This window comes from Manduca sexta, chromosome 15 (genome assembly GCF_014839805.1).
Source record: "Manduca sexta isolate Smith_Timp_Sample1 chromosome 15, JHU_Msex_v1.0, whole genome shotgun sequence".
Lineage (NCBI taxonomy): Eukaryota > Metazoa > Arthropoda > Insecta > Lepidoptera > Sphingidae > Manduca > Manduca sexta.
In genome coordinates, this window is record NC_051129.1 from 8,302,191 (window position 1) to 8,321,335 (window position 19,145).

The following is a 19,145-nucleotide window of genomic DNA, read 5'->3' on the forward strand; positions in this document are numbered from 1 at the left end:
AAAACACATACTTAAAAATAAACTTTAATACACACAAATTAACAACCTATTCGAATAATTGATAATTACAAAAATAAACAAATAATTAGAGGCGACAATTATGATTATTATTCATAAATCGAACAGACACGATAATCGTCCGCGCGCCATCTTGCCAGCGGCGGGGCCCAAATGTTTCCGCTTTAATTTCTCCTTTAATTTGGTGTTTCCGGTCGCGGCCAATCCGTCCCGTCAGTCGACCGTAATTATATTATTTCGGCAATAAATTATCGAATTTTTGTAATACAAAAGCCGGTTAAAATGATGGCCTCCGTAGTTCGGTCGGAGTTTTATAAAAGTAGTTTGGGTGTATACGAATCATCTTTTGCTTTCTTATCATATTGTTAAAATTTGTTATGCAAATTTGTGCCTTAATTCTTCTTGAATGTGGTATTGTCCTGGCTGGTGTCCGGACATTCCCTGAGTGGAAATTTTCCCGCTTTCTTATCTACGTGGAAGACAATAAACAATAATTTCCATAACGTATCTTCGCATAAACAACTATTTAATATTCTGTTTGCTACGAACCCAACTGAGGCCTAAGATGACATCAAGGACAAATTATCAAACATAATAATTAATAAAAAATGAACATCCGCAATAATTAAATTCATACAAAACCTTAGCAATTACGCACGAGTTATTAAACAAACGCTAGTGAGTCCGAAGTTTATTTCAATCACTCGAATCGATATCGAACGATCGCCTGATTCGATTAATTTCGTTTGAAATTAACGCGTCGGGCGAGCAACGGGTATCGACACCGACGCCGTCGCCATGGCAACGCGCCCCATACTCACAACGCACTAATTATGCCACAGTGATTGCTTTTCACGTTTTTTTCTACCCCACGAGAAGCAGACGCCACCCTTCTCGCATAGTGTTTGTGGACACGTGATGCTTTTTATCGATTGTTTGGTTATTGAACGTTTTTGCGAGTCTCTACGTGACGCAATTTTCAAAGTTCATAATTCCACAACTAAAATATATTTTTAACAATGTTTAAAACATAATTAAATTAATAATCTTTTAGATTTAAAAACAAAAGTACTGTTACACTAGATATTTTTTGCTAAACCACGTCACAATTAGCTCGATAATGGTAATTTAATTTTTATCGATAAAAATTGTAATCCTGTACGGGCGCACGGTGACTTTGCATTCGTATGTTGATGACGTCACGTCGATCGATTCAAGGAAACGGGTCATTACACTGTTTTTATTCGTCACACTGATTAATCATGTGATTAATTATACAGTTTCTATTAGTACACGACTGGATGCCGCTTTTTGTGTTCGAAATACAAAAAGATAATAAAAAAAGGTTCTTTCAAAATCAAACATGATAAAACTTTTTACAATGTGTTCATAATTAATGCTTTTGCAATACACGCTAAATAATAAAACATTGATTGATAACGTCATTTTATTTATTAAGTCACTTTAATTAGACATTGATTGCGGATGTTTTTGAAACAAATATAACAATAATTAAAAGTTCACTTTTGAATTACTAATAAAAATAATATTCAATATAAATAAATTTCAGAAGTAAATACTCAAGGGAATCAAAGGATGAAAAAATAAAACGTAGAACAATACCGTAACGGAAAAACTTTAACATGCAAACTCTACATTGTAGTGCGTTAGTGCTAACCTTGATTGTTGACTTCAAAGAAATAAATTCTTGATACTATTTTCTCTTCCTATCTACATTGCCACCTTTCACTACGTCTAATATAATCAACGAAAGTTGTTCTCCATCATGATTTCTTTTCAATGGTCAAAATTTCGTTTAGTAAGGATAAAATAGTAGACCGGGCCTTAATAAAAGTAATGAAGAGATTAATATTAGTTTCAAATGATATCTAGTGAAGTTTTTTTAATTAATCGTATTTATCAGTGGCTAAGCGTCCATACAAACTGATTCCTACTGGCTTCCTTTTTAGGTTTATTTACGTTTGTCTCTGTTTTTGTTTTCTGTTAAATTGTCCGCGATATGTTAACCAAGGCATTTTTTTTCCTCGGTTAACATTTTGAAATATATAAATCCTTGTTTAATTTAATCCCAGAATTTGATCCTTAAAGATAATCTTCAATGCCAGTAATATATGGCATAAATATGGAGAAAAGCAATTATATGTCAAAATAATACACAAATCTTTAGCCAGTATGATCATAATGTTGAATATTATTTTCCGTTTCTTCACAAATATTAAGCGGCTTATGATCCCTTAGCATACTTAGTATAAGCAGTGATAGCAAACATACATTACTATATGACGCACGTTACGCATGCTAATTGTTAGTACTAGCTAGTATCAACATTGGTTTAAAAGACTAACAAACAAGATCATCCACAAAGCTACGAAAATCGCAGGTTTCTTGGCGACTTATAAAACGATATATGAATTTGGAATAGTAAAGAGACTTATTTATTTATTTATTCATTTATTTATTATTAGACACACCAACAATTTATCACAGAAAAATACATAATATGAAAGATTCTTATCACTTTTTAGCAGTCACATTGTGACTAATACTATCTCAGTCTATTCTACGCAATCACATCAACATGGCACTACCATTCACAAGGACTAAGGAGCATAATTGTTAAAAGCAACTCTTTACTGTCTGGGAACCTGGCTGGATATTTAAAAAATAACTGTTCCATTTTTAAATCACGTTTTACAAAAACTGATCGGTGTTTAATCCTGCCATCATCACGTCCCTAGAATTAGGGTTGTGACCGTTCGCGAATGTTTGATCAGATAGCGCAGCCCTGACCTTGCGCAACACGGCACGCACGCGATCTGAACTGTTGCACACGGACCTCCGTACAACGTTGCGTAATACTGACATGCGTAAGTACTTAGTACTGCGTTGTGTACTACATTAAAGCTATTAAGAACAAAAATGTTACGAAGTAATTCAGTCAAATTGTAGAAAATAATTTGATATTATATTTAATTATACAAGAAAGGTGGAAACACTAATTAAACGTGTTAGGCACTATCTTTACAAGAGATGTAGACTAACAGATCTTAATCTAATATAAAATTAATGATTAGAGAATTAAGGTAGGTTCTTCTACGAGGAGTTCTACGATTGAGAACTACAATTTCTGATAAGCCGATCATCACAGTCGAGAACGCTATGATGATATCAGCCCTGTATTATATACTGTCCCATTACTGGGCACGTATCTCCTCTTCTACTGAACGGGTTTAAACCTTAGTCCACCACGCTGGCCTAATGCGAATTGGTAGACTTCACACTCACAATCCTTAAAATTCCTATAGAGAACTTCTCAGGTACGCAGGTTTCCTCACGATGTTTTCCTTCACCGTTAAAGCAAGCGATAATTCACAAAGAATACGCACATAATTGCAGAAAAATCAAATGTTTGTGCCCGTGGGTTTTTAACTAGCAGACATTCGTCTCGGCGGTCCGTTCCACACTCAACTAGGGTATCATTGCTTCGACAAAAAGCTATGTATGTAATACTTTAATAAGAACGATAATGTACGCATTCACTCTAAAATCTAACTAAAATTATCCCACTGGCAATATCAAACTCGCATCCTTGACTAACTTCGCGTTAAACCGTCAAATACGATTTTTCATTTCCAATTCGAAATTCGAATCTCTTTGAATAAAAATCTCCGAAACTCCGAACACCGATTAACATTTAGCAATCACAACAGTCTAGCACGCGATCGCCTTCAATCACGAAGCAAAATAACTATATTTGACCGTTAATTCCAATAACATTGATTTTTCTTTTAATACTTTTAATGGGAGCTATCACTGGCCATTAGGCTGTGAGTGTGCGTTCCTTTCTTATACGGTTGAAGGAAAAGTCGGTTGTCGGTTTGTGTTGAGGTATAATTTTAATAGTGTAAATAGCTTGTGATATAAATACACAAGTTCTGTATATAAATACAAAATTTTTTAGTTACAATTATTTTTTCAAATGTTATTACGAATAATAAACCGTCTACAAAAATATTAACTTCGGAAATCTTCTTAAAATATTAAAGAATAGAAATATATTTCATGAAATTAATATATCAGTAATACCATAGCTAACATTGAACCACACAAAAATCACCAGACAGACCCGAACTCACAGCATAGTTTCAGCCTCGCCGTATGCATTCGCAACACACATAATTAGTAAATGGGGTCGATATTATTAATGAGGGGGGGTGCGGGGGTCGGCGGGGGGCAGGGGGGGTGCAAGACGAGGGTGTGGATTGTTATCATGCCGCGCTTTTGTGCTCTACGAACTATTGATTGTTTAGTCGATACTTTAAGGCGTTTAATTACAAGCGAAGTGACTAACTGATCGCCGACACTTCGGCCGACACTAATTACGGGGGGACATGTTGGTTATCTGTAATTATTCATACTGAATTTCATGTTCGATCGTGTTGAGTGACGGTGTTGTTAAGGGGAAGTGTTGTTTTGGTAGTTGATGTTAGAAGCTTACGACGCTCTCTACTTTCTTGTTAAAAGTTTTCGACGTTATCCATTTTCATTTTCTTGTTTGATATAATTGGTATATAAATTCGTTAGTTGCATGCGCTTGAGCATCTTCTAAAGTAAAGGAATATCCATAACCAATATTTTGATCAGTGCGTACTGAACAAATTTTTCTTACTAGTTCGAAAACAGTAGAGTATGGTTAATCTGTGTTAGACATGTCAAATCCAACTACTTGTTCTAAATGCCTTTAACTTTATCCAAGTGATATATGTATCAAAGAGATAAGTATCAAAAACAGACATAGCGAATAACATGAAACCACTGCTAAAAGTTTTCGAACTCAACCATATTCACATTAATATTATATTCAATACAGATTGTATTAAACTTAACAAAATATCGAAACGTTCACGTCATAAAGTACATCGACAATCGCACCAAACGCCATAATAAATTCATACCATTGAATTTCTAATAAGAAGTAACGCTTCGTTGTACAAAACAGACATGTGAAGAGACGTCCGGTGCTTCACTGATTAATAAGATGGGGTTGCCACGGCAAGGGTAACCTCCACCCCACGGCTCCCTCGCGTCTTACCCACGAAACAAAAAAAAATGTGACTCATCAACACACACTAGCAAACCTTACACCACCACCTAACCGCCAATCATAATTGTGAACCTTAATTTAATGCAAAAAGGTCCGTTTTACCAGCGCATCATTTCAAGATACGTCCATTAAGTAAAATAGTTGCGGCATAATCGTTCATTATGGCACACTAGTGTGGCGTACACACATATAGCGTTAATTATATCGGAAAGTGGGGTTAGTTGATTTGATTAATTCTAGCTTGAGTACACGGTCTAGTTGGATATGCTATAAATATTGGGAATTGGAATATTCCGCCCATTGCAGCACACGCCAGTTAGCGGCTAATTGGTCATTTCTCACAAGACAGTGTGATGTTAAAATATTAATGAGCGTTAAGGCACGTGTTAGTAGTTTGTAGCGTTTTATGTCGTTTTTGAATCATTATCAAAATTGCTTGTCTAATTTGATTACGTTGACTACTTCGGTGGCGTAGTTGTAATGCGTATGCGATACGAGGCCGATTACCGCCCTGTGATCCTGGGTTCCAATCCGGGTCGGGCCAATAATAGTGACTGATAATTCCATCTTAAAAATTACTCAGTAGCGCCTCGAAAAGCACTTTAAGCCGTTGGTCCTGCGTCTGATCGCTTTCTGGTCATCTCGGATTGCCGTCTCACCGAACTATGAGAATGAAGAAACAAAAGGTGCATCTGGGAATTGCGCACACACTTGTGCACTATAATAAATATCTCCTGTATACCTGGCTGATCTTCGTTGCGTTTTGCCGCCGTAGCCGAAATTCGGCTTGGAAAGATTCATTCATTCATAACCATTCAAAGTTGACATAAAACTACAGCTTGAAGATTTTATATTAAAAGCCAAAAATGAGCACAAAAATTAGAATATAACAAATAATAATTATTGATAAGTTTATGACCTATGTAAACGTAACTATAACAAGTAAAAATAATATGGTATAGGTGGGAGCAGATATATTTAAAAAGATAAATAGCCACGCACCAAGTCCAGCTGATATGTATTTAGTGGACGCGACTAATTCTGGCTGACAAGCAACGCAGACTTTTTTGTTGAAATTATTTGCAAACAATACTAAACCTACTTTGTCTTAATGCAAGCTCATTACCGTAACTAAAAATAAATCGAATTACTAACATTATTATACGTGAGACACAAGACTAATAATATATCGTTACATTCAAGTCAAAAAGTCACAAGCAAAAATGAAACATCCGTAGGCCTAAGCAACGTTAAACGTTTTACTATTTGCAAAATATAATCCTAAACTTTTGATAAGCTACGAATCCATCGAAGAAGCATTCAAAATGAAGTAATCAAAAGTGCAATTTCCCCAGCAAGGAAAGTATTTGAAGCATTCGTCCATCGGAAGTCGTTCGCTAGCTCTCGGTAAATCGTTCCGAATGCGAGCTAGGCCAATTCTATTCTAATGCGCTTTAATTTTTCACAAATCTACATGCCTTATATGTGCAAATATATTTTAAAAGATGCAATTCAATTCTAATGAAAATGTATGCATATTGTTAATTCTTATTTGGTCTACGGCAATACAGGCCTGAAACTGGAGATGTAATATGTTCTTATATCTTGTTTAATAAATAAAAATAAAATTTATTTGGATTCAGAACGGGAAACGGTTCATTATATATTTAGTAGGAGTATTTACTAAAATAAAAAAATATTTGGAGACAACACTAGTATATCAAGTTTCGCTAAAAATATTAAATTAATTAATGACGTAAGTAATAAAAACAAACCAATGAAACCGACACAAAGAAACATGAAAGTAATATTAAGAGTTCAAGTGGTAGTAAAAATGCAATTTGTTTCTATATCGAAAGACAATTCACTTATACAAAGGGGTTCGACGACTGCTGTCAGCAGCCAAAATTCGATTGCAGTTTTAAAAATTAAATTATGCCATCCGCAACCTAAGTTTGGGCAATTAATATAGTTTTTTGCAACGTTTTACTCTGTCATAAGTAAATAATGAAATGTATACCGTCTCGGGGCTTCCAAACGTAGTCCACGAAGCTTCGCGTGTTTAATATAACCCGAAAACGAGAAAAAAGTTGGGAAATTTTTTATTATTGACTGAGCCCGGCCCGATACGGAACACTGACAAATTGCTACGGATTTTAACAATATTTTCTTTCGCCTTTTTTTGTTTTATAAAACGGTTCCGGAGTTGCAGCGAAACTGTTTATTCGTTTAATTGCACGTTCTACGATTTAATATAACCAGCACTAAAATTGTGTAAAGTCGGCATCGTACTAAACATTACCAAAACAAAAACATACGTTGTCCAACATCCACTTTATACCCACTTATCAGTTGCTGAAATTCATATTCCCTTCATTACCATAAAGCAAAAGCCATCGGAATCAATAAGCCGCACACAAACGTTTACACAGCATAACACCTCACACCGAACACTAATGTAAACCACGTTTTCGAAGAAGTGTTATCTTCTTATGCAAAAATATTAGCTCGTGCCGGACTTTATGCAAATTCAGTTTACCTTACTTAACACGTACTGGCTTTAAATAAAGTATGACCCGTGCCATTCGAGGGATGTCTAATGTCGGATATAAAAAGTGGGAATAGTCAATAGATAAATGTAGATTTTGGTCCGCACGAGGTGAGTATGCAAATTCGCGCGTGGACTGTTCATATGCAAAGCGTCTAATGGCTCGTGTCATCTTTGCTGCTTTGTGCTCTTTCTTATGCTGATCAGAGGTTTGCTTCTGTGTATATTTACCCGCTTAATAACGACATGTATTGAAAATAAAATAAAGTGCATCATTGACATTTTTATTTTGCTTAAATGTTACCCAACAAATTCATTTAACCATATAAAAACGAAATGCAAATTCGTATTTGTACAGATGGAAAACCTTGCGCAAATAAGCTATAACATTTCGTAGAGTGCACGATTCCAACCATTTCGCAAATGCACATAGCGTAATTCATGCAAAATACGTTATTTTCTCAACGCAAAAGTATTGCGAAGCGACAGTTGCGTACGTTACGTAGGGCTCGTCCCACCTGTCTTTGCTCGAGACGTCGATCGGTAATACCTCGCCATTCTCAAATTTCATATGTATCTCTAATTTCAATAACACCCCCTACTACCTGTGCCATCTCATCTACATATCAATGTTCGCAACGTCTCCGAAATTTCTTTTCTCTCGCTAAAGTATGCAACGCCCGTGCTCCATATCATTACTGCTATAAGAATTTCACTAAAATTGGATCGCCCTCTTGCGCGTTGTCATACCCTTTGGTAATAGTAACGGTTTCTTTTCATAACGAACTTTTTTGTAATGCGATATTTGCGTTGTTTTCGCTAAGGGTGAGATTTGTTACACGCTTTGATGTCGGCTCCGTTGCTTTCAACTATCAATTTGTGCTAATACGTGTAGTTTCGTATCGACTTTGAGAAATATTGTTGATGTTATTCAAAATTATTTTAATATAATATCCATCGGAATCCAATCTCCAGATGCAGTAATTCGTAACAATTATCTGATAAGTATCGTTAACCCTTCTTCCCACACGAACTTATCTCGTTCAATAGTCATCTCGATACATCGCATCTATTATTAAGCTTCCTCTCGCTCTACCCTTCAATGTCTACAATAACATGCCTTAAATTTATGCATGCAGTTGACAATAGTCGCATCGGCTGCATAATTTGATTAAAGAACCTTTGTCAGCCACTGCAGGTATCAGATCGTAAAATTAAATTTAGACCTATCGTTGGTTAATTTTAGGATTCGCCCGACCTCAGCGATCGAAGGGTGAAGTATCATCGGCAACAATAGCGCTCAATCAATTATTATTTGGTGCACCTTTGATGAAATTTCAAAATGTTGCCATAACGGTCGCGCTATTGTTGCACGGAAGGCGAATAAATGTCTTCAAATGAATTTGCATATCAGTTATTGATTGAAAAAATATTTAAATCACTCTGTTTTGATTCACTCAATCGATCCGTTACGGCTCTCGTGATTTGCGATTATAATAGAATTTAATGGTTGTGTTCGTTTTTCAAATAATTTGCATTGGATGATTATTGTATATAATGCGTATGGGCAAAGTTTTTGCTGCATTTGCTTGATAGACAATGCGCATAGTGCACAATTCCGGCACAAAACTGTACCCTACTCAGTGAGTGAAAACCTAATTGTTGCCACATGAAAACATTGCTTGAACACACGTCACTGTTTCCTGTAGACGCTCGCGACGCATATTTCTGAATGGCCTTTGTTCTTACTTGTACAATGAGATACTGAAACTATCAACTTAATAACTAACACAATCGTCACAAACTGACATCAAACATTTATTTTGTATCAGCGTTTGTTCGCGGTTTTGTCTGTGTCACGTGAGATTTGAACTGTGTAAAACAATATTTTGTTTTATGAAGTTTAAGAGTTTTTGTTTAATTATACGTATTTCAAGATCCTCTCGTATCCACTATGCCTTAATTTTATGTCAATTAAGCAATCTTGTTACACGTGTTAGGGTCTCCTTGTGTCCTTTGCCTAAATTTGATGTCCATTTAGCAATCAACAAGGAATAATCAAGCAAGAACGCGCTGGCCGCTTTCGACAGGTCCGTCTGGAAATCTTTGGGGGAGACCTATGTTCAGCAGTGGACTTTATGTGGCTGATGATGATGATGATGAGCAATAATTGAGGAGTAATGTTATTAATATCAACTAGAAACGGTAGTTTTGTTTCGCAATCTAAGAACAAAAATCTATTCGTGGTAGAATAAAGTATTACAAAATACTAAATAACATTTCAACACTAATGTTACTTAGGATTGTCTAACATCATAAATATAAAATATTCATATTCCCATCATTCGACAACTTACAAGGAATTTTATCGTTAACACTTCAAATTGATATTTCATAATTTACATAAAACTTTGGTGTATTAATGACATTGTTTTAATGTTAATAGAAATATCAATGACACAAAAGTATGGTAATTTGAATAATTCTAACAATTATCATTGATAGATGGGACTGAGAACTCAAGATGTACACGATAGTGTACGGTAGGTAATAAATATAAATATTTATGATTTGAGACGCGTGGCGGGCGTCGTGAGCCACGGCTCGCGCTACCGACCAATGTATGTATATCTAGATTAATTCCCACATACATTAACATAAGAATCGGACAATTTAATATTTCTTTTGCACCATTATCTTTTTCCAGGTACTAAGTGCTTTGCATACATTTAAATAGCTCAAAAAGACGCGTGCTTGACTCGAGGTATTTGCATACCGAAATCGAATGTTCCGGAACCCCAAGATATATGCTGTGGCTGTCTCTTAATGTTGTCAGATATATGATCGTTTTTGCATATTGTTGCCGCTGCTAAATATGATATTATGTCATCAGATAAAAGGAGCACGTATGTAAATGTAGCTTGTAAAGGGCCTGCGTGATTTGGGGAAATTGTCACGAGTATGACGATACGGTTTATAATTGAAATGGTTACCATCCCCTGCATTAAATTTAGACAAATTATTGTTTTTGTGAGCATAATAGGAGGAAAAATTATACCTATTCGAACAAATAGATTTATACAAAAATAAAGTTCAATAAAACCGAAGCGCAATTTAATGCTAAATAACTCTGTTAGATACAAAGTAACATGCAGCTGCTGTCTCGATTTATTGGCATGCAGAGTAAAATTGAATTAATGATACGTGATGTGATGACTCATAATATACTGTTCTCAGTTGATTTATCTATTGCAAAACTTAAAAAACTAAACAGAATTTAATAATTATAAATTATAAATACCAAAAAAATATTAAGTTAATTTAGACTACTTAAAACTTTATATACCAATCTTATCTTCTATTGCCTGTAATTTTTCACACTACTTCATGAGTTATGATGACTGCTTACATTACAGACAGTATACTTACAATGCCTCCGTACCCCAATTTATCTTCAATTGCCCAGATTTAACTCATAACAGTCACTTTACATCACATAAGAAACACGCATCGTTTCGTTACTAACCCTTATCTCAGGAAGCCGATAAATTTGCATACCCGAATATAATTCAACAGCTTTAAGGAACCTCGACGACACGCGACTGTCTCTATGGCTCGTGCCTAGAACTATATTTGCATAAGAAGTATGACCAAATCTGTTCTATGACAATTGGAAGACACGAGTCATACCAGGGTTAAATAATTTGCATGTTTGAGGGTGCAGATGAAATAGAAGTTATGATGTTTGAACTAACTTAATTTTAAAGGTGTGTTTATTGTGATAAATTGTATACTTGTTATAAAAGGTTTTCTTTTCAACGTTCTTCTATATGAAAAATTTGAGTAGATGATTTAAAAACAATTAATCCTTTAGATATTAATTGATAAAGGAATTAATCCATTGAAAAAATCTTAAGATTTTTTATGTTAATAGAATATAAAACTTAAAATACTACTGTTTATCTTTAATTTAACTGAGATATTCAAGAATATTATAAAATAACAAACCAAATTAATTTTTTCATAATCTCTAAACGAACTTCGAAGACGGAATATTTTTCGCAAAAGTAACAATTTGACGTCGAGAATTAACGCCACATTGTAACGTGCAAATTTAGCCATTGCGGGGAGGTTTCCTCGAACTTAATTAAATAGTGGCATAGACTTCGTGCCGAATGCAATTCGCGAATTAATTACGGGCGGTTAATAGCCCAGGGTTACCGAATTTGCAGAGGTTTAGTTTATTTTGCATAAAATTAATTCCGCAAAACCGCATCGCGGAAAAAAGAAAATTCATCGTAGATTTCTTTGAATAATCGCTAACCGTGGCTTTGTTAAGTTTATTAAGCGTTAGGTAAAACTATTTTAGGTAAGTATTTTCTGTATGGTTGCTATGCATTTTAAATTTTTATTTTCTCGTCTGGATCATATTCATTTTTAACGGACTTACAGGAAGGACAAGAAGTCAACGTAATCTGGATATGAATGTGGCCACATTCTACATATACTTGTGTAGGTATTATTGCCTATACAATCATTATTTTATTAATAAATTCTATCTAAATTTGACGAAACTTTGTCCTTAAAACATAAATATCATAACTAAATGCCACCAGAAATATTGCCCCATAGAGTCAACATTATTTTTTTGCAAATATGCATACATTATGTAACAAATCGCAGTACAGATAAGCTATGTAGAACACGTGTTAAAAGTGCAGGCCAAGTAAGTGTAAATGAGCGAGGCCGGGAAACCTTACGAAGCACCACTACATGGCTTCTGTAATTAACTATACTCGTAATTAAATACACATAATTGCTTAATGCAATCAGCATGCATCGTCTGTGCACGCCATTTGCCTTTTCTTTGTCTATAATAAATAATACTAACCGTGTATTATATAATTATATTTAAAAGCGGTAATAGCCTAGTTGGGTGTGGAACGGACTGCCGAGACGAATGTCGGCAGATTCAAAGGCCACGGGCACACACCTCTGATTTTTCAAATAAATTATGTGCTTTAACGGTGAAGGAAAGCATCGTGAGGAACCTGCAAACGTGATAAAATCTCTATAGGAATTGTAAAGGTGTGGAGTCTACCAATCCGCCCTAAGCCAGCGCGGTGGACTAAGGCCTAATCCCTCTCAGTAGTATAGAAGGCCCGTGCCCTGCAGTGGGACAATACATAATACAGGGCTGATATTATTATTATGTTGTATCTTTCCTGTGGGAAACCACGGCATAAAGGCCAGTCCTTTTGGAAGGCTTGTGTGGGGACATAGATCCAACACGTAGAGGCCCCTTTAAGATACATTACTCTAGTTGTTTATACACCTTGCAAGTACTCCGCCTGAACTTAAAGAGGAAATACAGCCAAAGACAGCGCTTGCAAGGTGCAGGGACTATTGCAGAAAAGATGGGAATTATACTGGGTCTATGAATGGGATCTAGCTGGACTGTTTGCTGGGCTATTGATAAATAAAAAAATAATAATAATAATTTTATATTATTACTACCCATTGCTCAACGGGGCCTCCTTGTTACAGAGTTTCAGGTGTTAGTCCACCACGCTCTCTTAGTACCAATTCGACTTCACATACTTTCGATTTTTTTTTGAGATTTTATAGGTATGTTACCGTCCAGTTGACTACATTATGAGTAACCTTTCTATCAATTGCTGCCTTAACTACTAACTTCACCCCAAATTAAAATTTGCTGTATATTGACGTAACCCGACTTTTAGCTGTAGATGAGTTTTTTCTTGCCATTCCTAAGTTACTTGGTAGTTGTTCAAGAAGCCTGTTTCTATGACCCCGTATATTATAGGACGACTATAATGAAGATATACGGAATATAAATATGGAATCTGTTAGCTCAAAAACTAGATTAGAATCTGGATAATTTTAAAATTGATAAAAATATGGCGCGAATCATTGACAGTAACAACCTTCACTGAAAAGTATATATCTATGTGTTCTATTATGTTAAGCCTTAATCTGAAAAGCAATGACCTTGAAATGAAATAGGCCCTTTGAGTGGTACAGTTGCTCTATTAGTACTTAATAATTGTTTGATTAATGATACTAACAAAAACTTTTGTGAAGTCAATATAACAGAAGAAAACTTCTTATTAAAACCTAATACAGAAAATACACGTACCGCTACACAATATAAGTATCAAAAATAAAATCATAAATCTTATACCCCAATATAGTAAAATATTTTAATTATGATAATAAAGACGCGTCAAACGCGTAGAATCTCTTCCTGCTTTACCAAACATAGACATCGGAATGCCATCTAGACAATTAAACAGATAAAACATTATAACAAAAATGTGAACGCGACAAATTTTATCGAATTAAGAATCTATAAAATATGTAAATGAGAGAAACAAATCAATTACAAAGTATGTCGAAAACAGAGGTACCATAACTTCCAAAAAGCCATAAAATGAATCATTTTCGGTAAAGGAGCGTGTACACTCGCCCACGGATTCGACAGGGCTAGTCAAAACGTCCGTTTAACAAGACCATTATTTTATTATTATAGGAATGTTGTCTTGGAGCTACAAATGTTACATGCAACTTGGTGACTGGACTGAAATAACAAATTACTTTAATAATTTCTATTCTGAACGAGCGTTCAAAATTTCATTTATAGAATAATTTATATAGAACACAATATTTTAGAGTTTCTAATAAATATTTTTTCTCAATGTTATTTGTATTAAATGCTCATAAATATGATTACAAAACGATGACTACCGGTGACGTTAGTAAAACCTCGAAGCGCCAACCTAGCCTATAAAGAAATATTTCTTGGCCTACTTTGATCCGCAGCAGACTGCGAGCTTTAATAAACTCGATTTCCGGACCCGCCCATCCAGGTACAGCCAGACGTCGAAAAATAATTTTAAATTATCTTGTAAAAATCAAGGTTATCTTCATAGCTTTGCAAAATAAATGTTATTTTAGTATAAATCGCTACGAGTCTTGTTCATTTCTTGACTATTAAGTTTGTTCATTTACATTTTAAAACATTTATAATCCATACAGCCAAACTAATGAGACAAATTCTTTAGTACTTTCTAGTTCTAGTGCTAGAATAACTGAAACACAAACAAAGCATCCTAGGAAAGGAAACTTGGACCTCTCGATCCTCATATCATAATACATAATTGCTAAACCAAAAAGCGACAATCCTCCACATCTTACAAAATGTTACCATCCAGCAATTCCGAACGTGTTCTGCTCTTAAACTGATACTCTACATAGAAAAATTTCCCTCTAAAACAAATGCCGGTTCACATGTTCTCAACATTGTCAGCTCCTAGCAGTAGGACGGTAGGCAGTGACGGACGTGGGTCGCGTCCGACCGGATGTGTCCGACCGTCCGACGCCGGGTCCCGTGTCATTCATTACGCGAATCGATAGTGTAGGTGTCTCGTTTGATTGTTAATTGGCTACATGTGTTAAGATAACTGCGTCACAACAAAATTCAAAATGAAGATAACGATTATTAATTTTGAAGTAAACGCCTCATGATATTATGTTTACCATAGTTTATTACAATAATAATGTATTTTAAATGGAGTCTTCACTTTACGTAACTTACGGGTCAGTTGTAGAGTTTCAGACTTTATCGGATAACAATGGGATGCCCATGGAAATCGGTCGTCTGCGCTTGGCCTAAGTTATCATTAAATATTATAATTGGAACAATATAATTCATAATCATCATACCTCCATCCTCCATTCTTTCTAAACAAATTACCTACTTACTTTAACAAAATAATAAATAAAATATCTCGTATCTTTCAAATGTAAAACATAAAGCATTAGTCAATACAAGGAACGTACTGTCTCAAAAATTTCTCACTTTGAATCAATTCTTTTTTTTAACTATTCATTCTTAAAAACAAATGCAGTCCAACTTTCCACGTTACATCTCAAGGTCGCCAAAGTATACCTTATGTTTTTATGAATGAATCCTTTATGAATGAAAAACAATGCAGGTATGGCGCGAAACGAAGCCGGAAGTGTGGTAGGCGAGTGCGCGCTCGATATATCGATTGCGCAAAACATATGAGTGCGCGTAACCTATGTGTCAATGATGCACGTAATGTTTACCTTCGCTACCTTACTTAGCAGTGGCGAAGCTTCCATACAACCCTATTCTTACCGGCTTCCCTCTTAGGTTTATTTACGTTTGTCTTAGTTTGTGTTTTGCTTCGGGCTACCTTTTGAAAAAATTCGCCATTCGCAACTGTTACTTAGAATACGTTTAGTTGGTAAAAGTGGCAACTTTATGCAGTAAATTAGTACGCACGAATTACAGTTATTGCAATGGTTTGCTGGTAGTTGGATATATTTTATATCCACCTAGATAGAGATCATTGTAGACATGTTGTTGAAACCCGCCATAGCTGGCCAAGTAAGTGTGTCGCGTTCCCGGATCAGCCAGTGTATATCGGGTCCCAACAGGCCGGCATAATTGTGTCGACTGAAGGGTAATCATCTCTCGTCAGTCAACATTCTATTGGACCTCACTCCACTTACCATCAGGTGAAGTGGGGTCATTTTGTCATGAAAGTAAAAATAAATACAATAAGAACACAAGTTTTGTTAGTTAAAATATATTTTTTTTTACTACACGCGTTGAAGGAACCTTTCCTGTTCTGCTTAAAAGAACTGTTTCCTAAAACGCAATAAAACAATTCAAATGGCCGGCATTATTATTGCGACAATTAAGGTCTGTCAGTCTATGTCAATCGACAATATCTTCTGTTCATTTTGACTTGACTTGAATCAAGGCATTTCTCTAACTATGCTCATAGTGTGTATGTATGACTATACAAAAGTGTTAAAACTATAAAGTTTACACAACTTTTTACTCATGCAAGAGAATGCAGGTGGGGAGACCTTATCATCCATCTAGTGACCAATTCGTACGCTTTTTGACATTTGACTGGTGGTTGGACCCTCAAAAATGTTGATGGGAGATAAGACGCTACACGTGTTTAAACGGTTAGGGAAACGGAAGTTAGTAACTATTGACATTTTGACAATTCAAAACATTCATCAGTCTTAATTTTTCTATAATATTCTTTTTTTATATTTGAGTTTAGTATGGCCATCAGTCGAGCAAATTTCTCTTAAATGGTAATTACATTATTTCCTTATGTAATATGAACCGAAAAATTAGTAAAGGAATGAGGCGTGTTGATTAAGACAAAACGGAATAGATCTCTACTTATTGACATTTTTTTCGTAGATTTGAAATTTTGTCACTCGCATACTCACGCCTTTTATCTCTGAAATGGTATGCAGAGGCATAACTGGTGCATACACTTTCAGCCGTGCGTATTTCGTCCCATCATGTGATAGCCTATCGCCATATCGAGCACACATTTGAAACTTCTGATGTACGTATTCCGTCCCATAATGTGATGGGGGGCGAGCCATATAGGCCACAAATTCCAGACTCCGAAGTAATAATAAGTAGAAAAACCCAATATCATATCAATCAATTTGCCCGACTCGGGGATCGAACCTGAGACCTCAACACGCAATCACACCGCAATAACTAAAAGTTTTGTTTTTTTTTTTAAATCAGTTTAGAACCTGTCCTTTCTTTTTCGTCCACTTTTTCCTGACGAATTCCTAAGCTAAATATAGTTGAAAACCTAATTCCCATTCTATTAAGGTGTGAAATTCAATACCGGTATTGCAACAGTCATTTGTTATACATAATGTGTTCGTGCAACATAAATAGGTGACTGATCTATTAATCACATGACAACATTAAATTATATAGTCATGTCATCAACAATATTTCTTGTTTAAACAAGAATAATGACATTTGTTGACCAATAAATTAAGTTTATGTAGTTTGCAAAATAAACAACTGTGTTTTCTTAAATATTTTGAATAAATTTCAAACTACTTACACATTTTTTTATCGATATTTTTTTTTGTATGATGCAATTTAAGTGCATAAATCTGCCCTTAAGAATCTTTTATAACGGTTCCTTAGTAGATAGTTATAAATATCTCTAAAGTAAGTTATGTGTGACAATAGAAAGTGCACAATTAAATACAGAGCATTAAACGATCTGCTAATGTCTTATTTATGGGTTCTTACGTGTCGAACATACAGTTTTCACATGCTTATACCGCTCGCTACCTGAATATCAACAGATTTATAGACATAGAGCTACGTATTAACAAACTTCTCAGATTGGGGAGAGCAAAAAATCGACTTTTCTGTTTTTTTTTTTTTGCTACTTGAAGTTCTTTTTTAAAAAAAAACAGATTAAAATAATGTGTATTGATAGAAACGACAGGTTCAATTGAAAAAAAAAACAGAATCGAGTATTAATTAAATACGTAACAAACCTTTTTGTTCCACATATTATAAATTATTTTTAATTAATGGATACTGACTGGCAGTTTATACAGCATTTGCGATTTTTTTTTCTTTAAATAATTTAAGTCTGTTGCTATTAATAAGAAGACAAAAATATTTATTTTACTACAAATCTATTGTACATTAAAATTGGTCCGTTCTATTACTACAAAGGTCTATGGCACCAGGTGATTTTTACGGTTTCCATACGAGTAGTTTGTATCGTTGCGATTTTAATACATGTTTTAGATAGCCATTTAACCCGTACAAAGTGTACGTAGGATGTATATTTTTTACGCGGTCGTATAACACGTTAGGAATGGTTATTTTATAGTGCTCCGATTTGGTTGGGGTGCGTGTCATAACATCGAGAGCTGATACATCACCTCGGTGATAAGGTGTTGGTGTTATCATAGTTGCACCGTAAACTTTTATGTTTGTGTTCACAGGTATTGCTATGCATTTTCTTTCTTATAGTTTTTAAACGTATTTAAAAAAGGAACTCGGTAATTTTAATGTTGTTTTTTTTTAGTTATTCTTGAGCGGTTATATAAAATAATATTATGGAACCAAATTATGAATATTGAAACTATGAACGGTTAAAAAGTTGAACTGAACAATTTCTACAATAGTATATCCGAGTTTTTAACATGTGAGCCAAACTTGTAAGTAATAATAAAGACCAATAAAACCGAAAAAAAAATTCCAATATAAATCGACGTTAAAATACATTTATTTTCCATCAGAGTAGAATACTCATGTAATCAATATTGAAAGGCAAAACAAATTACTAAACATTAGGACATAAAGCAAACATTAATATCCTCATAGAAATTACTTAATGTTTGCGAAGAAGTCAACCAAATTGCAATTTTTAATACTTATTTTTTTCCCCTATATACACAGCTATGTGTTAGGGATTACACGCGCTTTGTAACGGTAGGGGCTAAGAAAATAATATAAATATATCACTTTACATTGTGAAATCAAAGTTTGCTCTTTGTGGTAGCCATCAATGGTAACAGTTCCCTTAGATAGAATGG